Source organism: Ictalurus punctatus, chromosome 4, assembly GCF_001660625.3.
Source record: "Ictalurus punctatus breed USDA103 chromosome 4, Coco_2.0, whole genome shotgun sequence".
NCBI lineage: Eukaryota > Metazoa > Chordata > Actinopteri > Siluriformes > Ictaluridae > Ictalurus > Ictalurus punctatus.
This window is the reverse complement of record NC_071284.1, coordinates 13,025,803-13,050,000: the sequence shown is the minus strand read 5'-3', so window position 1 is coordinate 13,050,000 and position 24,198 is coordinate 13,025,803. Positions and strand designations below refer to the sequence as shown.

Sequence of the window (24,198 nt, the reverse complement as noted above, 5' to 3'; positions counted from 1 at the left end):
TTCCTCTCTAAAAGGAATGTGTTATTCATTGTCTGTGTAATATTATGCTGAGCTGACAATTCCAGTGTTAATTATGAAAAATACTTCATTACTTAAAATTCTCATAGACCACTAAAAAATTTAATTCTCCACATGATTCCTGGTGCTTTATTTAAAATTAAGCATTTAATCACTATTTCATGCCATCACCTAATACCTGAATGCATTTCTTTATCAGCTTTCAAAAAATCTGAATGAAAACATGTTGTTGGTTCATAATAGGATTTGTTTTTTGTTATTTGGTTTTTAAATCAGGGCCATTTTCTTTTAATTAGGAGTACTGAATTCATTGGTGTCTACAGTGGGCCCTGATAAACTGTATTATAAGCTGCACCACAGTTGTGTGTCTGCTGTATTTTATTTTGCTTTCTTGTCCTTGCTCATTCCCAAGATTACATGTAAACCAAAAAATCAAACCCACTGCAATCATTAACAATGGCAACATGTTTTTATGCATAGTTACATAAAAGACTCAGGAAATGATTGAAAACATTATATGCAACATTCCTAAACATCTCCAAAGCTACAACTGCATCTCCAAAACTAAACATGTTTTAGGTCAAATACTGGCATGCAAAAATTAGTTTTAAACAAGAACAGTGGATTTAGGATGGGGAAAACAATGTTATGATAATATGTAACGTGTAACCACGTTTATTACTGCTTCCAAATTGTGGATACGTTTGATTGATATGATTGCTGTGACAAAAAATAAGAGCTCCGCAGCAGGGAGTGAGTGAATGACGAGCTACTTTATTGATGAAACAACTCTGTTCAACACTGGCACTTCAGATATTGGGGTTTTGCACAACAAAGAGTAGTTTGCCATGTTTGGATTGACTAGTCTCAATTTCATTAAGAATAAAAAAACCTCAGGTGATGTTGTCTAAAGAAGTGTGGTGGATTTATTCTATTTTTTTAATTTTATTTTAGACAGCACACAATGATGGAAAAAAAAGACATGCTGTTGGATCATTTCACTTAGATATGTGAATATGTACTGGCATGATCCAGGATGAAGAAATAAAAAATTGTAATACCATTAATGTTATGCTATACCTGTAATATATAACAACATAGCAAAAACATCTAGGTACACTGTGACCCTTGAGATGTGCTTTGTAAGGAATAAAACACAACGGGGCATGAAGGTATACAGTATAATACTATAGAAACAATAATGTATTAGGAGTGCATTAATATAATACTGTCATTTGAATTACAGCCAGCAGTACTCTCAGAGCTGCACTTTTATAGAAAAAAATATACTTTTTTAGGAAAAATATAAATATCGGTATAAAAGATTAGCCTAGCCTAGCCCCGTGATTACACAACTTCTAGAAAGGTGAGCTAATCAGTTTATATCTGAACATCAGCTTATATCTGTTAAATAGCAACACCTTCAAAAATCATTGGTCACTCAAAAGAGGTAGTTAGCATTTCAGTGGAATTAAAAATGTGTAGAGTTCTAAATGAGGACTTGATGAAGAATAATATTTGTTGAACGGATTATATAAATGGTGGCTCTTCCCCGCTTGTTTCTCTCATTTGATGTAATGAAACAAAAGATATGAGACAAAGAATTGAGCTTGTTATGTTACCAAGAAACCACATAGAATAAAGTCCTCTTTATCCTCTTTTTACCATTATAAGACCCTGCCACTCGAGCCAGGTCACCTTATGTCACCATATCAATAGTTATACACTATATGTTATAGTTTTTGGAGCGTGACTGTGGGGATTTGCCCATTCAGTAACAAGAGCCTTAGTGAGATCAGGCAGTGATGTCAGGTGAGAAGGCCTGGTGTGCAGTCAGCGTACCAGTTCATCCCAAAGGTGTTCAGTAGGGTTGAGGTCAGGGCTCTGTGCAGGCTACTTGAGTTCTTCCACTCCAACCTTGGCAAATCATGTCTTTAAGATCTGGCTTTGTTCACAGGGACATTGTCATGCTGAAATACATTTGGGATGCTTAATTCCAGTGAAGGGAAATCTTAATGTTACATCTGACAAAGGCATTATAGACAATTGTGTGCTTACAACTTTGTGGCAACAGTTTGGGGAAGACCCACATATGGGTGTGATGGTCAGGTGTCCACATTCTTTTGGCCATATAGTGCCATGTCTTTCTTTGTTACATAACAACACATTTTTATTCTGTTTTTTTTTTTATTGTTAGCTGTAGAGGAAGTAGAGTGTCTCTGTGAATGAATAGAAACAAAAATATATTCAAAGAAGCGCATTAATATAAAACTATTTGAATTACAGCCAGAGCTGTAATCGAAAAATACCTTCTGAACAACCAGATTTGAGGATTCAGATTTTTAATAGATAGCGTAGTTTGTAACAAAGTAAAAAAATCAGAGGAAGATGTATTTCTACATTGTTTTAAGCCTACCGAAAGTGGAATGTGATCGCCCTTAACAAGTCTGTTAAAAGATAAAAGTCAGATATTTTAGCAATTTCTGTCAAAGTTTCACCAAAGAAAACACAGAACATAATAGGTATAAGTGCTTGAAAATTTTTAATGAATTCAGTAAATGAAAAAGCATATAAAGAACAAACAACCAGCAAGAAGACACAAAGAAACTGAACCCCAACAGGGACATAACTAGGTCCTAACAATACACAGGTAGTTAGAAGGAAGACTAAAGAAGAGAGAAACCAGTGAACATAAGGAAGGATGTAGGAAGCAAATCCAAATCTAAAACAGAAGCACACAGACTCATGAATCTGGGGAAATGTAGCATTGCATGCATGTCACAGAGGATGTGTTTGTTACAGTTTCTTTAACATTTAATTTAACACTTGTACTTGCATAATACTGGACTATAAGTTAATAAATGTTAAATTCAGTTTAATACAGCATTTGTAATTTTAAACATAAGATGTTGAATAAGAGAAACTTATTGAGCTCTACCTGGACAACTGTGGACATTGAGTTCTTTTGCAACAAATAATTTTGTTAACTTGATGCTATCCGAAGGACCATGTCAAATTCTACACAGTTTGATAGTGGTATTATATGGATTACAAACTATTTTCACGATACCATTCTATTCAATTCACGATATTAGTTTCACAATTGATGGTTCAGCTTGATTGATTCAATATCTTAAAAATAAATGTAATAAATTTATAAAGTCTTCCAAAAATTTGATTGAATAAACAAAATCTCTGACCTTGGGAAGATGATGCATTGAAATCTAGCAGCACTTGAGGCATCATTTTAACCAGAAGACCTCCAAAGTCAGAAAAAAAACAAAAGAATTCCACAACCTTTTTCTTGGGCACCGTAAATCGCAGTGGTGTGGGGCTGGTGTCCTTTAAAAGCTATTGAAGGGCTCTTTAATGGTTATAATGTGGTCACGTAAACGTATAATGTATAATGCATGTCATTTGTTGCGATCCGGAGCTATCGGGCCCAGCAAATGCTTGTTATATTTCATGGGTTGTGCAGATTGCTACCTTTTGGTGTTCATGTAGTGCAATTGCATTAGGAGCAAACAGTGCTGTGAAAAGGTATTTGCTGATTTCTTTAGTTTTTGTTTCAGAAATTAAAACGAAATCAAAGACAAAACAAAGGCAACCTGAGTAAACACAAAATACAGTTTTTAAACGATAATATTATTTATTGAAGCAAAAAAGATATCCAATACCAACTGGGCTAGTGTGAAAATGTATTTGCCCCCATAGTAACTAATTCCTCAAATCTATGAAACTGAATTCATAATGGGGTTCAGCTGGACTAGATGCAACCAGGCCTGATTACTGCAAACCCTATTCAATCAATCAACACTTTAAACTTTTTCAACAGCTTGAAGTTGGTTAAAAGGTCTTGCCCAGTAACACAGTTTGCCTAAATTGAAAGAAATTCCAGAAATTGTGAGGAAGAAGGTGATTGAAATATATCAGTTAGTTGATTGAAAGCTACTTCAAAGGCTCTGGGACTCCAAAGAACCAAAGTGAGAACCATTATCTCCAAATGGAAAAACTCTGCACAGTAGTGAACCTTCTCAGAAGTGGCCGACCTTCCAAAATTCCTCCAAGAGCACAGCAACTACTCATCCAGCAACTCACAAAAGAGCCAACATCAAAGGAATTACAGGTCTCTCTTGCATCAGTAAAAGTCACTGTTCATGACTCCAGTATTAGAAAGACACTGTGCAAAAATGGCAACCATGAAAGAGTAAGGAGGCAAAAACCATTGCAGAAGAACATTTTAAGGCTCATGGGAATTTTGCCAAAACACATCTTGATCATCCGCAAACCTTTTGGAAGCATGTTCTGTGGACTGATGAGTCGAAAGTGGAACTCTTTGGAAGACAGGGGTCCCGTTACTTCTGGAGTAAACCAAACACAGAATTCCACAAAAAGAACATCATACCTATGGTCAAGTATGGTTAGGGCAATGTGATGGTTAGGGTTAACCCTAGCTTTGCTGCTTCAGGGCCTGGGCAACTTGCAATAATTGAGGGAAACATGAATTCTGCTCTCTATCAGAAAACCCTATAGGAGAATATCCAGTCTTCAGTACGTGAGTTGAAACTCAAGCGCAACTGGATTATGCAGCAAGACAGGGACTACGTTTACATGGACATCAATAATCTACTTATTGACTTATTCTGAATAAGACAATATTTTTAATTAAGGTGTTTACGAGTCGCGTTTAGAATATTCCTTTCATGTTCATGTTTTACATGTTATAGAACATAGATCGATTAACGGCACACGACATTACGTCCCCATGCCTCGACGTTCCCTCCAGAACTTCACGTATCAACATACAGTTCGTCTTCGTTATGGTACCATATACAGTTTTGGGTTTATTTGATTTTTAAGTTCACGAAAGCTTCAAGTGCAGTTAATTATTTGTCATGATATACGTGCAAATAGATGACTGCTTGAAGCCGTGGGCGGCGTCCGAAACCGCGTATTTACCTACTATATAGCAGCTGAGATACATGTATTTCTCCTACTATATAGGAGGTAAGTACGTGGTTTCGGATGCAGCCTCGCTCTCTTGTTTGCCTTCAAAAGGTTGAGCTCTGCCGTGTGTGTACGTGTCCTGTCGCAAAATGTGGTGAACACTCCCACACGACGTTGATGGTGTGATTAAGGTGTGTACATGTCTGTATTGCACTACGATAATGCGACTAAAATAGGAATACTCGACATGTCTTAATTCGATTTGTGTTTACTTCGAGTATGACTTTAGTCAGATTAAGGTAATCAGTAATCATTGTTTACATGGCAATTTCTTAATCTGAGTATTGTCTTAATTGGGTTAATATCGGAATATCGTTGTCCATGTAAACATACTGAATGATCCAAGGCATAGGAGTAAGTCCTAGTCCTAGAAGTAAGTGAAAGACTGATCTCCAGTTATATTGGAAGTGTTTGGTTGCAGTTATTGCTGCTAAAGGTGGCACAACGAGATATAAGTTATTCACATTGGGGGTAGGTGTTGGATAACTTTTTTGCTTTTAAAATAAAATAAAATAAAAGCTGTATTGTTTGCTCAGGTTGTCTTTGTTTTATGTTGTAGTATGTTTGAAGATCTAAAATTATTTAGTATGAGATGTGCACAAAATCTCAAGAAATCAGGATCTTTTTCACAACACTGTAATTGATAGAGTGCTGATTTCCACTATGGGAATCGCACATTCCCAGGATTCACATCACATATTTGCATTACCCCTACTATTTTCACAACTCTTTGGAATGGCTATATATTTAAATAAAAATGACGCACATCTTTAAGGCTAATCACAACATTTTTAATGTGCTTGTGTAGGCGTGTGTGTGCGCGTGCATCTGAATTGTCACTTATAAAAATGCCTTATGACTAAATAAATGCTCTTATATTTTATATTTTATGTAGTCCATATTAGCATGACTTTAATCTGATCCCTAAAATATATTTTCAGGGATATATCTGTAAAATATACTTCAGGGCACTTTTCACAAGATTTAATGCACATTTATATCTCATCTACTATTTTGAATACAGTGATAAATATTAGTAACACAAAAAGCTGAAACTATGTACTTTATATTGAAATTGCAATATTGAAAGAGTTGTATAATTTTACAGCCTCAGTGGTTATTTAATTGAAGGTTTTTGGCTACAATTTATAATAAAAGAGAGAGACAGAGAGAATGTGAGAGAGAGTAATGCATATCTCCCTAGCTTCCCCTGCCAGCTTTCTGCGCATTATCATTTGTTTGAGAACTTTCGATGTATATATATTATTTCAATTTAAAAACTGTTTTTAAGCCAAATCCAATATTTGATATGTGAGTTTTGGTTGAATTTTAGCCAGTGTGGTCCAGGCAGTGTGGTCCTATGGCTCAAATAAAACATTTTGTCACACCCAAACCATACATTGTAGGTAGAAGGTAATCAGGTGTATTAACTGCATTATTAACATGTGTAATAACACACACTGCATACGTACTGTGGATTCTTTGAACTTATTTAAGAGGTTTTTGTAATTGAGGTTCATATTTTCCACTAAGGAATGTTATGCTCTGCTTAGTCATAAATGTATAGCAGTAATAGTAACCACTAATTAACTGACTGGTAACCCCTAACCATAGGTAAAGAGTTCTTGGGGACCAGTCGCACCGATCTTTACAGTTCAGAAAAACAGTCAATTATAGACTTTGTTCAGACAAATATAAATAAGTGCACACTTGCAAATGAATGAAAACTTTAGGCCAACCAGATTTGTTTTTCAGAGCAACCTTTTAAATTATTGGATCATTTCAGCTTTGAACTGAGTTGCTTATTCATTATCATTGCAGACCATAAGTAAAACTGGCTATTATGAGTCAAGGGACTTTGTGTACTGCTTAACGTAAGCTGAGAGTGCTTGTGAATTGTACATTATGGCAGTCATAATTTATCATGCATTCCCTGAGAGAATGTTCCCTATTAATACTATTTACAACAGGCAAAGTTAAACAAGCCCTACACGTCGTTTAACTGTCTTGTTTGGTGCATATGTTTGTCAATTCATTGAGCTGTCGAAGTTAAGCTGTATTTAGCCGTAGGTTTGTTGCGCCCAACACTAATTATGCTGTGTGTGAGTTGTGGTTCCTTTCCCATATTAGTTACAAACCATTGTTCTCTCAGAATTATTCCTCTGGAAAGGTTATTCAGCAATCTCTACATTACACTGAACTGAAATGGCTATTATTATTATTATTATTATTATTATTATTATTATTATTATTATTTTGTTCTTTTTTAAGAATCATTTTGTTTTCCATTGAGCATTCTCCTCCATCTGACAACATGACTTCACTGTTCTCTACATGTAATAAGAGCAGTTTGAATCTTCAACACTCAGGAGAGAGGGCATTATCTATTCTGAAGGTGCCACCACTCTGCTACCCCCGCAGGAGAGCCCTCCCTTTATTGTGTTAATATTTTCTCTGTGAAATGGTAAAGAGCTGTTCACAGCAGCCACACATTGGACTACAGCTCCCCAGCAGCTGGAATGGTATGGAGTTTAATTTTCTTTTCTGAACTTGGGGCCAGGTTTGAGATAGAATTTACCCCTACTGTTCTCATCTGTCCTGTTTCCAGGGACTCCTGGAAAGAGTTAATGTCTAAATTGCGCACATCAGTATTCAGGCATACCTACAGTGTGCAGATTGCCTGTGTACAAACTGGAAGAAAAAAAAATAAATAAATAAATAATATATATATATATATATATATATATATATATATATATATATATATATATATATATATATATTTTTGTGGCCTGTCCAGTCACTGGCTGCAACTCTCCACAGCAGATACAGTGTTTTTGACCCCTACTCAAGCTTCATGCTTTCTACTGCTGTACTTTTTGCATTGTGCTGCTGCCACTTGGAGTGTGTGTGTATATGTATGTGTGTGTGTGTGTGTGTATGTGTATATATATATATATATATATATATATATATATATATATATATATATATATATATATACACATACATACACACATATACACACACAAATATATATATATATATATATATATATATATATATATATATATATATATATATATATATATATATATATATATTTTTTATACACACACACGGTGCCCTCCACTAATATTGGCACCCTTTGTAAATATGAGCAAAGAAGGATGTGAAAAATTGTCTTTATTGTTTAACCTTCTGATGTTTTGTTCAAACAATTCACAAAAATACTCTGCTCTCATAGATATCAAACAATTGCAAACACAACACAGGTTTATAAAAAGTCTGTTAAATATTGGTGTGCAACAATGTATATTCCCATTGATATTAAAATTTTTTTAGTACACCTGGGTGACTAGGAACAGGAAATTGTTCAACCATGACTTCCTGCTAAAGGAGTTGCAAAGATATTTTAGCATGCATGACTTTCTTTTGGCCCACCAGTGAATGTATGTGTATATATGAGATTAGTAATGCAGAGGGGAATCAATCAGGGAATTCAGTATAGCTCTGGTTTTTTGACCTTCTTAATTAATGCCTTAACTTGGATATTGGCATTTTCAAGTATGTAGCAATTTTTTTTGTTTATAGCCATTGCCTTGTGTATTCGCTAATTTTAAAAATGTTACAATATGTATCGGAACATAATGAGTACTTTCAGTTCCTTTTTGTTCATAAGATTTATAGGGGTGGCAATAATTGTGCATGTAGTTTTGTTATAAAAATGGGTTAGGCTCCAGGGTCCCCGTGACCCTGTGTAGGATAAGTGGTATGGAAAATGAATGTGTGGATGGATATTTACTTCGATTAAAAGTTTAATTTCTCTGATATTTAGTGTGAGATTAAGCTAATTAAACACACAGGCATTTTTATAAGGTCTTTTCCAAGGTAAAGCACAGTGTAAGCTACCATTAAAAGGTGAGAAAAGCTGGAACAACTGTAAACATGCTCAAACCTGGCCATCCTCCAAAACTGAGTGTTTGGAGAAGGAAAGCTGTTGTAAATGAAGCCGTCAGGAGGCCTAGAGTTACAAAAGGAAGAGTAGTTCCGCATGACAGAGAAGGGAAAAAACACTGCATGACACAACAGAAGCCAGAACACTTGAATCTGACTTGTACAGAAGGATGGGGGAAAAGACTTCTTGAAAAAACGACACACACTTGGCTAGAGTTTACACCAAAGGCATGTGAAAAACACAGTAATTTGAAAAAAAGATTCTATTGTCTGATGAGAAATAAAATATATTAAGCTTCAGTGAAAGGTGCTATGTGTGGTGCAACCTATCATAGGTCCTTATGGTTATCACACACTAGACTGCAAAGTTTCAGATTACCAAGCAGCCTAATTAAATTTCACCTATAACTGATGCCAAATTATGTCATTATTTAGGTATAATGTTAAGTAAACATAAAGGCCAACATCAGCGGCAGTACACTACAAGTCTTGATTTCCAAAATGCAATGTAATTTGCAGTAGGGAAATGCTGGAGTCCTCAGTTTGTTCTCTTACTGGAGTGAAACTAGATGTTCTCTATTCAGTTCAAAGAACCGCATTCTAGGGCATGACCACTTACCCTCACTGCGGTGTATCTGGCTCACATTCATTTCTCAGCTTCATATTGCATTCAAAACTGCGTCCTACTGTGTTAAAGGTTGGCTGAATTGTACCTCCATTTAAGATAAGCTCGAATCATACTAACTAAACCGGTCTCCCTCTCTTTTCCCCCTTCCATTTTTATTAGCTTCAGGTTAGGCGGATCCACTGGCCTTCTCCCCATTACTATTCCCATGACGAGTCATGTCCAAGACAAAATGAATGATCTGTATGTTATTGGTTTGCTTCCACTATGTAGAGCCCCTAGCTTATTCAGCAGCAGCCTGCAATCAATGAGGGCTATAAGTGTAGTTAAAGCCGCACCTGAGGCTGTAGAACTGCCTGCTCAACACTGTGTGCTAATCTTGTGCATAATTTAGAGCCTCATGCCCTTCCTCTTCCTCATTATTGAAGCAGGCAGCATGGGGAAGGCCCTAAACAGAGAGTGTGGGATGAGGGCAGAAGAGATCAGGAGCTTCCTCTGGTCAACACAATAGGACCATCAGCTCGAATAAGAGAGAAGAGCCAGACTTGTGGAGACCAATCAGCCAACCGCATGGTGAGCATTTGTACCGTTCTGATCGCAGCAAAGTTTGAGTGTGGGAGGTTAATTGATGGTTATGATGATTTTGAGAGCTACAAAGCAGATTAGAGAGCTTTAGATCTCAACTGACATTTTTATGGAGAGTATTTCAACTGAAAGCTTAGGAAGTAAGTTTGTGTAAAGCTGTCATCCTTCATAGGATGTCCTTTGTCGAGGGGAATGACATGGTGCCCGTTTTAGGAGGTTTCCGACTGGCATGTCATTGCACGTCGTCCATTGTCACTGTGGTTGGCACATTTTGAGACATTAGTGTGGAGTAAAGGGGTCGTTGGGGGAGGGGTTGAAAGCAGTTACCTGCCTTGCCTGTTCACAAGCAGTGCCCCTGCTTGTTATCTTAATTTTATGCTGTTATTTATTTTTTATGTTTTATCTTTGTTATGCATGACGCGGACTTGACTGTATTCTGAAAAATGTCCGTCCAAAATGTCCGAGTCCAAGTTAAGTTTGAGTACAAATTTACCCGAGTGCGTGACGAGTCCGAGTTCGTTCATAATTGGACTCAAGTCCGAATGCGGAATCAAGTACCCCAACTCTAATTCAGCCTATAATTTTCCTTCCATTTTCTTTCCTTTTTGAGAGTTGTAACACTAAATTTTAATTCACATAAAATATTTAATTCATGTAAAAGTTCAGCATGGCTCATGTCCAAAGAAAGTATTGGAAATTAATTTTAGAGCAGAGTGTCAGAAAGCTCCATCACCTCTATGCAATTAGTGGTGTCGAAATTCACACATTTGGGCTTTAATTGGCAGTGATTGCACAGAGCAAGGGTGAGGGCTGTTTAATTGGAGACTGAGTGATGGCAATAATGGCTCATTTGTTTGCCTGTGTGTGGTGAGGTACCCCTTCTAATGACCTGTGTGGAAAGAGTGGCATCAGAATAGGGTGAGGGAGGTGTAAGATTAATCACATTACCTTGTTTTGCACAAGCTTAAAGCCTTTCTCTGTTGTCTAATGTCTTTCATCGCCTACACGGGTACATGCATATAATCTGTTCTCATGCACATTGTGCATTTCAGCCAACAACCCAGAAGATGATGACTTTTCTGTTGACTTTGTTCCCAAGTTAGTAAGGAAACTGTAACACACCTCGTTCTCAAGGACATTGTAAAGGTAGGCCACAGGAAGACCCGAGAATGTATATTTAATAGCATGGCTATGGTAGATGGAGCAAATATGTCATGGCTCTGAAAAGTGCAGCCAGGGGCACATCACCTCTATCTGAGAGGCTATGAGTTGCTGCTGCATTACACACTTCCATGCCACGCTTACAGCTTAATTTTTTCTCAGTTCATTGATACAGTAGATTCAATGCAGATTAATTAAGAATTAAGCTGACCTTGACAAAGTCAGAGTTTGAACAGATACATTTTGGTGTGGAAAATGTTTTTTTTTTGTGTGTGGAATTTGCATTATGCTCAACTGCATAAAATTGTCTGACTTGCATGCGTGAAACATTTTATCAAGTTATCAGGTTAATTTGTTATCTGCTAAATTGTTATCAGACTTAGATGGCATATATATGATGTACATATGTTCAAGGTAAGCCAAGATGGACATATTGACTTAAATAAACTGCAAAGTAAATGGTCAAGAGTTGATCTATCCATGCATTTTAGCCTTAAGCCTCATTCTCAATGATTCATAGAGCATGTGAGGTAGAGGACAGACAGCTAACTTCTTGGACTTGGGCAAAGCAATGATTTTTACTTCACCGCTTGCTTTTCTTCATACATCACCTACCTTAAAAAAGCCCCGTTCTGGCTTCTTACATCCTCGGACACTGACACCAAATAAATGAAGACACAGAACAGATATGTAAGTCCTGATCTAGAAGGGCGATGGCTGAGGTGTGAAACCACTGGGCTGTAAAATTGCTCTGGCAGCCATGCTGTTGTTTCAGCATTTCATGGAAAGTTGCCCTGCCTGCTTCCCTGCATCCTTCCTTGCATCCTTCTTGTTCATCTTTTCCTCCCCCTCTCCTTCCTTTCCTCACTCTTTCTCTCTCTCTCTCTCTCTCTCTCTCTTTTTTAACTCCCATGTCTTCAGGTCAAACTTTACCTCGCTGTGGTTGTGCTGACCTTAGACATAGCCAGAAGGTTTGCTTGAATTGGACAATAAAAAGCAATAAGTGACCATCTTGTTTTGTATGCACCACCATCTGGCACCACAAAGGGAAACAGAGAAACCTGATGTTCTCTAGTGCTCAAACCAGCTTGGAAGTGTCTGACACACAAATATAACGTAGTCTCACTGTTAGCCAGCACAACAATTATTAGTTGTAATTAGCCACACTGTATGCACTAAACATGTTATCTTACTATAATGCAAATAGTCACGGTGTGTGGCAAGAGTGCCTGGAGGGATAAAAGCGACTGTTGCGTAACCAGGGCAGTGGGAGGTCAGCTCCTGGGCTGCGAGCAGATTTGTTAATAATGACGACGGGCAGAGTCATTCACAATTTGAATGTTTATTATGAACATTCAAAGTTTATAGAGTCACATTTGGCAGAGGCACGAGTAATCAATTGCAACAGGGCTCTCAAGGGAATGTAAAATGACCTTGTAGACCTCTTGGAACCCTTACTCGTTTTATTATATTTAATTAAGCCTATTTCAATTTCTTTACATCTTAAATATTTCTTACTGAAACTGACACTGAGTTCAACTATAAAGCTTTTGTCTCTGTCTTGAAATAAATCCAATTAAGGATGCCATATTCCATTTGACACAACTGAGAAGTGCACAATACTTAAATAGAGAACTAACAAGCACAACATTGCCAATGAACAATTGCTTATATCTCCTACTACAGTAATTCTATTTATATAATGTTATGAAGTTCACTCCATTCTTAAGAAATGCCAATATTTTTAATTAGAAAATACATGGTTGCTTCTTTCTGGTGGATGACACACTTCATTAGGATTCTTGTGTCTTACATTACATGTCCTTTTCACGCTTGCATTTTTTCCAGACTTGGGGCCATTTGAGCCCAGAGTTTGGTACGGTTGGTGAAGTGTAAAAACAGTTTTCAAGCCTGGGAGTGGTCCAGAGAACCAATCCTGTTAACATAACATTATGTCTTGTTTCTACTTTTGTGATGCTATAGAAGGAGTTATTATGGTTATTGATGTTTTAAAACCAGACTTTCATTGGAATGGAGCACTATAATTAGTAGTGTTAGGTTCAAGTCCACCTTTGTTGAGTTTGAGTCAAGACCTTAACCAATCGAGTCATAGTCCAAAAGGGGACGAGTCTGACTCATGTCCGCGTCCTTAATGGCTGAGTCCGACAGAGTCCAGAAAGTAATTAAATTGAAAAAAGATTTTAAATTGCAATTGTAAACCCAACACTGAGCGGTTAAATTAATATTTTAACCTTCACAAACTAATGGCAACATAAATGTAACAAAAAATACCACTATTACATCTTCCCATTGCCACTTAATATTTTTATTTCATGTCAGCAGCACCTCAAATAGTTTCCTGTCAAAAAATGGGTTCAAAGGAAAAAAAAGGATATAGAGGTGTGTATATATAGAACTTTTATTATATTACATGTGTATGACAATACAAATGAAGCTGTTTTGTTATTGAATCACACTATATTGTGTCCTCCAGTTCAAGTTGACATTTCAATAATTTGATGCCTCTCCCCCACAATTATATAAGCTGAGACAGAGAGTACAGAGTAGAGTTACATTTAGCAGCATGTCATAACAACAACTTCATGTTTTATTACTGCTTTTAATCTGTCAATGAATGACAACAAACTCATTTCTGAACACAGCTCTGTTCCTGTAACTATTTTCATTTTAATTCCTAAAATGAATAAAATAAATAAAAATCTCTCCATCCCTATCATCAGGGTTTATGATATTTACTACATTAAGAAGTACATTTCACAGTTTATGTGAAATTCAAGACTGGAATCACCACATGCTAATGTTTTGGGGTGGGTGATATGACTACAGTCTTATTTCACTATAACGATGCGTTTTCTCAGGGAGATCTGTGAGTAGTTTTCGAGTAAGAAATAGTATGGAAATTGAATAAAGCAATTAAATGTAAAATAAAATAGACTTCACTGTATGACATATACAATGATTCTTATTAAATTCACTGAAGTTATTCAGTCAATTGAGTGAGTGAGTGATTTTCTCTTTGTCTTTTGTTGATTGATTAACATTAATGACACCGACAACAACAGGTTTATTAGACAGCTGTCACTTTAAGACCTAATGCACAGATCCAATATACTGTATTGAGACCTCCGATTTCCCTCCAGCTGTTTACATTCACTTAAGACATAATAGACTCTGTTTGCATGAAAACTCGGACAGACCTACATTTTGACATGGTGTGTGTGTGTGTGTGTGTGTGTCTGTGTGTTTATTTGACCGTTCAATCTTAATAAGCCGCTATAGAGTAGTCAATTTGGTACTTGCACGATCAGGTGGCTTTCTGTGCACACGTTTCAAGTGTGTGTGCACAGAAAGCCCCCTGGTCAGGCAGGGAGACATTCGTTAATTTTTGTTATCTTACATTTTATGCCATTTATTTTTTTATCTTTTCATGTTACACATGATGCAGACTGAACTGTACTGAGAAAAATTTCCGAGTCCAAAATGTCTGAGTCCGTGTCAAGTTCTAGTACAAATTTACCCGAGTGCGTGACAAGTTCGAGTCTGTGATGGAGTACTCCAAGTCTAATAATTAACTCATCTTTGTGGTGCGAATGTGCACACTGAGAGCATTGTGAAAAATGTCATCTCATGCCAGTGAAAGCTCCTCTTATACAAGTACATCTCTTTGTTTGAAGGTAGTCCTGCACAATGATATGTCATGCAACCAAAAACGGTTCTTCACTAGTTGAATGTTGGCACCTAGGAGAAATAATTTTTTTTTTAAAACATCAAAAGGATTAACCATTTTGCAAACCTGCATGCGCAAAAGTGATGTGTGCATTTGTGCACTCAAGGAGTTTCAGTGTGAAAGCAAACCTGTGATTATGAACCCTTCGCCAAACAAGCACGAATTGGTCCTGAGTGTGGACTCAAGTATTCAGGCCAAGTGTGAAAATGCCCTAAAATTACCAAATCATTACTTAAAGCTGCAGTACTGAACTTTTGCCTCTTTGTTTGAAACATAAAACTGCAAGTTACTTACAGATTTATTTATTTATTTATTTATTTATTTATTTATTTTAAATGTGGGTTTTGCTTCAGCACTGCTCCTCTGCTTCAATGAATCTGATGGTTTGAGTTATTCGTATGGGTTGTATATTAGCGCCAATACTTGACAACAGAGGTGGCAGCGGATACGGTTTTCTTGGAGTAGAGGTAGCTCATAGCTAGGAGAAAATAAGTGCAGTTTACAACAACAGCTAAAAAACAAAAAACAACAACACAGGACACTTGATATCTAACTGAATCAAGCGAACAACTAATGTTAGCTAGGTACCTGTTGAGCCACTGAAATGTCTTACCGTACCTGTTCTGCAGGGAAAAAAAGCTATCTCTGTGTCAGTTTTCAATACCTTCAGATCTTGGAGTTGTCACCACGTCTCAAAAGCCATGTTGATATTTATTCTCGTTTTAGCACAGGCTCTGCCACTTTCCCTTTTTGAACGCAGGCTCTCTGTAGTTTGAGGGTTCTTGGGTTTCACAACAGCTGATTCCCCAGAAGTCAACAATGGCAAGTTTAAATTCTAAGCAACTCTTGTAAGAAGAGCTACAAACACTTCACCATCCTCAGCCCCTACACACGCGATATAGTAACCGGGTCGTCTTCTTTCTGTTTATGTACGTCATGTAACCACGCAAAGGCATGGTGACGCCAAGGGCCATGCAAATGATGTCAAACTGACATTTCCCGTGAAGTCGAACTCGACAGCTTAAATTATAAATCATTATTTAAAATTTATTATTGTGAATCGGGGTAAGGTAAGGAGAAATTTTTTTTACGTGCTTGCTCAATAATTGATTTTTGTTAATTTTAACCAAAAAAAAATCTCATACTGCAGCTTAATTATTATATAGCACAGTAATTAATTTGTGTGGACACCAATCTATACTTAATGCTACTTGTTATTAACAGTCAAGACAAGGATCAGGTATACATCTTTCCAGAGATGCTGGCTATGGATAAGGCAGGTTATTGCAGTGAAAGATACAGTTGACTTTAGTAGGTCCTTCCTGGGCCTGAGTCTAGCGGCAGCACTGGGGAGGGTGCATTCACTTGATTTATTAGGGTTGCCATGAACAGTGCTTGCCACATGAATAAACCATGTGCCCAGAATTAAACTCCTGTTAAATGACCTAGAGCATTTGTCAGGTGTTCCCACCACTTATTACCAGCACATGCGTAAGTAGCCCCACACGGACCTTCCAAAACCAAGTGCTGCTGATCAAAGTGCTGATTATGTTTGTTTTACCCTAAGGTATTCAAGCTTTGCTTATTCAAAAACACTTTAATGGCATCTTTTCATGGCTGGTGGCTACTACTGGATGTTTTGTTAAATGCTTAAGGATTCATATGTGTTGTGCCTGGTGTGTGTACATAAACTAAAGGAGATAAGAGCTCTGCTCACACTTTTTTAAGAAAAAACAAAATCCTGTGACATACGCAAAGACACATGCACAAACATGCATCTTAGCCATAAAGAAAGGATAGAGAAGTGCAATTTAACACACAATGGGTCTCCTAAAAGTGAATAGTTCCTAACAAGATCTGCATTGATCATTAAAAGTCAGTTTGTGGCTCAGCTTTAAGGTTGGAGTGCGTTTACAGTATATATATTATTGCGATCATAATCACGGAGAGACAAACACATTTTCCACATAGAAAAATAATCATCAATATTTGAGTTTTTTAATTTATTTTTTATTTGAGTTGCTAGAGGAAAAATGTTAATAGGAGACATGTGATTGCAGAGTTGCAGACTATATGAAGCAAATATGTCACTGTATTTGACCTTTCAGGGTAAATATTAGGTGTAGCAATCCGAATTATATGAAGGATCCAGGTTCCCCTAATTCTGAACTATGTGCAATTTGCATTGTTTTTAATGGTGTAATGATGCACAAGATTTTAATTTGACATATGATAAATGATATTACTATGGTGTCTTGATATGATTTTTTCTTTTTTGGTAACGCACGAATAAACACTGAATGCCTCAGGTTTCCATTTTCAATTGATTAAAATTGAACAATTGCTTAATGATTCAACATTTTAAAAGTACAATAATTGAAGCACACTAATGACAGTGTTTTGTGTGATCCATTCAGATTGTTAGCAGCTTATAATGAAACAAAAGCCATGCATTAGAATGTAACAAAATTAGACATGGCTGAATAAACATTAGCTCCCTGTCCAGGCTTTCACTGATGTGCAGAGAGATAGGGAGAGATGGGGAGAGATAGAGAGAGAGAGAGAGAGAGTGTGTCTTTATATTTGTCTACATGTTTTTGGCACAGATGCAGAGGTACTGGTGCTGGCTAGTATATTACTATGCTAGCGTATTAGCTCGTGAAAAACACCATGCTTGAGTGTTGTTTTTTTTTGTTTGTTTGTTTGATTGTTTTTTAACCCCTATAGTTTCTTCTGGTTCAAGATAAAAAAAAAAAAAAAGATGTTTATTACATCTCATGTAATATAAGTGTTTTTCAATGATTAATAGCCTACTTTCGTATGTAATCTGTTGAGTTTATTGTTGAAATGCAGACAAATTGAACAAGAAGCAATATGCCATATCAGTACATCCCTAATGGTTTCTATTTCAGTTTAATTCTAAACGAGATTTAATTTTGTTACACCATTGTTTATAGGGACCGTTGTTTATGTGGTTAAAAGGGTGTCTGAAAGAACCGACTTGGATGTCTGTATTTTTGGACTTTTGTCCGATCATATTACAAATCATATTTTCTTTAAGAATAACAATATGACCCCAGCTAGTGGATGAAATAAGTATTCACATTTTTTTTATGGTCTTACTGAGCCATGAGCTGGTCAGTTAATGGATGACTTCTACTCCCTAAAGATTTAACACAGCCATTTTAATAGTTAATTCATTCCAAAGTCAGCAATCCTTTTCATTTCAAATCATCCCATTAATTTGCAGAAGATTCTGGCTAGGAGTATATAGAGGCATAAATGTCTAAGAATAATTTGAAATAATTCTGTCCGAGAATAATTAGAATTTTATATATAGCTGCTTGGGGGGGTTAGCGAGGGGGAAGTTTTGTTTTGAAGGCTGCCACAAGACACAGAAGATCACTCAGAGAGGACCGCAGATGCTGTGGGCTCAAAAAGAATTGTCTTGCTAATTGCAATGAGCTCTAATAAGTCACACATCGAAGACACGTGTTTTGAATAACACTTAATGTCTTCTAGGCAGACCAGAGGACAAAGTTTTGGTCTTAAGTCTTTTAAGTGTTTTCCAAAGGATCTTTTCCACTAATTCCTTAGATGGGCAAGGACAATTTTACACAGTCCAGTCCCATTGGTCTGCTGAATGTTTCACAGTGTTTACACAAAAAAAGTCTCTTTACTATGGCCTGCATCAAAGGTGCAGGACATTGTTGCAAATGTCTCTAATGTAGTATGCAGCCGGTATGTCCCCCGTGCAGCACAGTAAATGTAGCCAAATATCTTTAATTTATGTTTTTCCCCCATTTTGATCGAGTTGGACCTTTTTGTATTTTGCTACACTATGATAAGTGAAGTTAAGTCAAAGGAAAATGCGGGTGCCAGGAAGACTGAAGACGAAAGCACAGCCAAGTCTTCAGCACAATCGGCTGGATATTGATCTGAAGGCTGGGTTATTATTCCGTGTTTACAGACTGAAGGATGACTCTGTTTCACTGTAGAAGCTGAAATCCTTGTTTTTCTACCATTGCTCATTGATATCCACTAAAGTGCATATGTCAGTGTATATGGAAAAGGGGATGGTAATACAGTTTGGCATTTCTTCAAAGTTCTTTTTATCTAAAAACGTTATTTATGAATGTAAAAAATATTTTTCAAGTTCTTTTTAAATATACAAAACCTTTGAATCCACTTCTTCTCATTTATTTGTCAGTTTTGTATTAATCCTGGAATGGCGCAGTGATTAGTGGTGCTGCCTCACAGCTCCAGGGTCCTGTTTTACTCCATGTGTCCACACAGGCTTTTTCTGGGCTTTCACCTACCTCTCAAAAACATGGCAGGTGGTGGATTGGCTATGCTAAATTTCCCCTAGGTGTGATTGTGTGTGCATAGTGACCTGCAATGAAATGGCATGCCATCCAGGTTGTATTCCTGCCTTGTGTCTGTTGTTCATGGGCTAGGCTCCAGATCCTTAATGACCCTGATCAGGATGATGTTGTTGCTGAAGATGAATGAAAGAATGATCTTGGAATTGATTCAATAAGTAATGTGTGCATTAGAATATTCCTAATTGTGTTTTTATTAAAATATTACAGCTGTCATTCATTAAAACTGAATCCAGCATAGAACATTCTATCGGCAATATTATTTTACCGCTACAATTCAATCAATATCATGAGTTCTCAGCTGAATACACCAGGGGTTACAGTGTTTGTTGATTCAGGGCCCCTAAGCACTAAGCCAATATATTTTGTTGACGACCTTTATTCTTGTATATACTGTTATTAGGGTCTTTTACTCTTAAATACGCTTTCAGAATCTTTCTCACACTGTTCATAAGCCATAATATGAAGATTTTCTGTATACAAATAAGTGACCTATAAAATTTATAGCCAGTAGTCAGCAAATACAGCTTAGTGAATCCTAGTCCTCATCTCTAGGGTTAGATCCATATCTGCAGTTTTTTTTATTAGTTTTATAGCAAACCATGGGGCACAATAACTTTTATCTTCTCTTAATAGCTATTGGAGTGATCTGTACTTTAACATTTAGAAACTGGATGCAATTAAACTGATCTTTCATTGCAACAGAAAAGAAAACAAACAGGTGAACCTTCATGGTTATTACTGCAACTTTACTATAACTACACAAAGTTCACAAATCATAGAACACCAGTCAGAACATGCATTCATTTTAGGTAAATATACATACTGTACAAAACAAAGAAAGCTGGACTTCTTACACTAATTCACACAATTGTAAGATTTCTTAACTTGTTTTTTTTTTAGAGCAATAAATGAAGTAAACACCATTCTTGCTGATGCTGGTATCTCATAATTCAATAGTGTGTAATAACTGTAGATAAATGTAGTCAAAGTCCCCCAAAGCGGAAGTCTCAATACTGGTTTGAGCTGTCTATAAATCCATCATCATTGCCAGCTGAATTGCTACAACTTTGATAGGGCTCCTCTGCATGTGATGGAGCATACTGCGGAATTATGTATTCATGTGAGAGGAAAGGAGGCCAGTGTCCTTTTGTTTGCAGTTACATATTTATCACAGAGAGAGAGAGAGAGAGAGAGAGCGAGAGAGAGAGAGAGAGAGAGAGAGAGAGAGAGAGTGAGCGCAAGAGAGAGAGAGAGAGACTCCCACAGATCAAGCCATGTATTAAACCTGAGGAACACTTGTCCTTTGCTTAGATGACATCCACAGCAGCCCTTGAAATTGTGTCATTAATACACATCAATAAATTGTTCTCATGCCGTATTGTTGAGGAGCCTGTTGAGGTGCCGGCTATGAAGATGAGCAGTGATATCACTACAGGCTCTTATGATAATGTAGTCTATCACCCCAGTGTGTCTTCAGGATAAGAGTGAGCCCAGCACATCATCTTCATGCAGAGACACCGTGTAGATTTTATATGAGGAATTTAGCAGCTGTTACTTTCAGTCCCACTGCTTCTCTCACAGAGTCTTTACTTCAGTGTACCTCTTACACTTATTTGTTCTCGCGATTATTCCCTTTGGGCATTCTGAGCCCCATCTTTCTCAATCAAATGTTGTTTACTCACTGTTTATCTCTCTCTGTCGCTCTCTGTACCCTTCTGCAACTTTTTTTACTCTCTCTCTTTCTTTCCATTCCCAGGTGCATTCCCTTAGTAGTGTAATCTGCTCTGAAGTAGTGGACATACTGTGAGAGGCCGTCCCCAGCCCCAGGCAAAAACGTGTATATATATATAACCACAGGTACCAGGTAAGTAGCTTTCCCAACAGTATAGAATGTGATTGACAGCTCTATATTGATAGGAAACCTGGAGAACAAATGCTGTATGTGGTCGATATGAGTAGACAATTAAATAAGACATACATAAATGCCATAACTAATTAATTATTCATGCAGAAAGTTATAAACCTAAACCATATCTAAAGTAAAACATCTCCAAAAGGAATCTCAATAATGCTTTCAGCAGTGTCACTGGATTTCACAAGGTCCTTATAATTCACCTGAGGAAAATCAAATGGAGGTCATTTAATTAGCATTAACTGCCATGTTTAGCCACAGTTATCATGATTAACAACCATAGCAGCATATCCAAAACACCTATACCAATAAACCTTCAACATTACATTCATGATGTAATTTCACTTCACATGTAATCCACATGTAATCCTAAGTATTCTCACTTCATTATCTTGTAATATTTATAATGGGGCAAAAATCTACATGGCTAGTTAAAATAGCTCTGGTAGCTAACAATAAGGTCAACTCTCTAGGATCCTTAAGGGGTCATTTTACCAAGTATACACACCTGTATGTGAATTTCTCTTACTGCTATGGAGAGTGGGAAAGAGAATTTTTGTGGACATTGTTGGAATATAAGGATTTTAAAGGGGTGGTTTCACTTTCTTTGTCTGTGTAAATCCATTTGTAGCCTTTAGTCCATCAGCTAGATTGACAATGAGTGTGTCCTTTTCTTTAATTAATCAATACTACTACTACTACTACTACTACTACTACTAATAATAATAATAATAATAATTGTCAAATATAGAAATCTCTTCATCAAGAAAATGTTTGACTCCCCGGAATAATTTGTTCTTTTGAGTGTGCAGTACCTACTGATCTTGGCAGATATCTTGACTTTGGTAGTGGTAGTAATAGACTAATTTCACAATTCTATGACATGCTACTATCCATCAGCTCCCCTTCTATGAATGTAATTAAAAACTAGGGATGCATATTCCCAAAGAGATCTGGCAGAGCAGCCTTGAGGAAATTCATGAACATTCTATTAATACCAGACATACACTTCTTCAGTTTAAAATCATTCACACACTGCACTACTCAAAGACAAAATTGCACAAGATTTTTCCAGATCTTTCTCTTCTCTGTGACAAATGCAAATTGTATTACACTGATCTGTCTCATAGCATTGTCCTGTGTCCCAAAATACAGTGTTATTGGTATTTCTTTCAGAGGTACTTGGGGTTCGAATTTTGCCATATCCTGATTTCATTATATTGGTGTCGAATTCCTTACATACACTAAGTACAGCACAACACAAGCTTCTTGCATATGGTTTAATTACAGTCTGGAGGAAAAGTGAGATTTTCACTGGTAAACTGTTTAGACCTACCATACGATGAATAAAGTGGAGGAGGGTTGTTGCTTCAGCCAGATGCCTACACATTTTAGAGGGAGATTGACCCTTGACTGGTATAATTATGTGATTTTATTTTATTTATTACAAATTTTTTTTGTCTTTGTGTTCTATGTTTGTTTATATATATGTTATATATATATATATATATATATATATATATATATATATATATATATATATATAAAGACCTCTTTAAAGACCTTTTACTAAATTGTTTTTCATTGACTACGTTTACATGGACAGCAATACTCTAATTATTGACCTTACTCTGAGTAAGATAATAATGTGATTAAGGTGTTTACATGAGTCGCTTTTAGAATACTCCTTTCATGTTCCCGTTTTACATGTTTTAGAACATAATTAGATTCACAGCCCGCGTCATTACGTCACCGCACCACACCATCCAACGTCCCTCCAGAATTTCACGTATCAACATACAGTTCGTGTTTGTTATGGTACCGTATACAGTTTTGGGTGTTTTTATTTAGTTTTTTTACGAACGCTTTAAGTGCAGTTAATTATTTGTCATGCTATACGTGCTAATAGACAACTGCTTGAAGCAGTGGGTGTGTCCCAAATCGCGTAGTTACCGTCTATATAGTAGCTGAGATACATGTATTTTTCCCCCACTACAGGCCTGTAGTAGGCAAGTATGCGATTTGGGACACAGCCGAACTCTCTTGTTCGCCGTAAAACGTAAAACTGCCGTGTGTGATCGTGTCCTGTCGCAAAATGCGGTGAAAACTCACACGACGTTCATAATGTGATTAAGGTGTTTACATGTCACTACTACACGTCCATAATGCGACTAAAACAGGAGTACTCCACCTGTCTTAATTAGATTATTGCTTACTTCGATTATGACCTTAATTAGAGTATGGTCTTAATCGGATTAAGAGTGGATTATTGTTGTCCATGTAAACGCAGCAATTGTCTATGACCAAAGCATACAAAACTAAAAACTGATGTAAAATTCAAAATAACAAAAAGAATGCATTAGGGCTGCAACTAACGATTATTTTGCTAATCAATTAATCTGTCGATTATTTCTTTGATTAATTTATTAGTTGGATTAAAAGAATTTTTTATTTTCTGTATTTTTTTGAAAAAAGATTCTTTCACATTCTGCCCAATATAGTCCTTCAAACATTGTGCAAATTGAAGGCTATGAAAAAGGTATTAAATGTACCTATGTGGACTATGCTATACATAACACTATATTTTGAACAAAAACCCCACACATTCACTCACCTGAACACCTTAACATGTTACTTTATTCTGTGAAAGTATGACACTTCTTACATTTCTATACAATTACATGTTATAACCCTATTACAGTTACTGCTCTCATAAAAACACAATTACTTATGTTTCTAAATATTGCTAAATATAGAATCAAACAACAAATTTGATCAAAATGAACATTTTAGTCAGTGA

The 24,198-nt window shown here is 36.5% G+C and overlaps 1 protein-coding gene across 3 annotated transcripts in view; it reads left to right on the top strand.

Annotated features, from left to right (window-relative positions):
• Window positions 1-24,198, top strand: part of megf11 (multiple EGF-like-domains 11) — a 135,074-nt gene that overhangs the window by 16,332 nt on the left and 94,544 nt on the right. For 2 of the 3 annotated variants that reach the window (XM_017466556.3, XM_047154947.2), the window contains exon 2: window positions 21,243-21,350. The exons of the other annotated variant lie outside the window; for it this stretch is intronic. The gene's annotated coding sequence lies outside the window, so the exon portion shown is untranslated. The remainder of the gene's footprint in view (window positions 1-21,242; window positions 21,351-24,198) is intronic. 3 annotated transcript variants of the gene reach the window in all.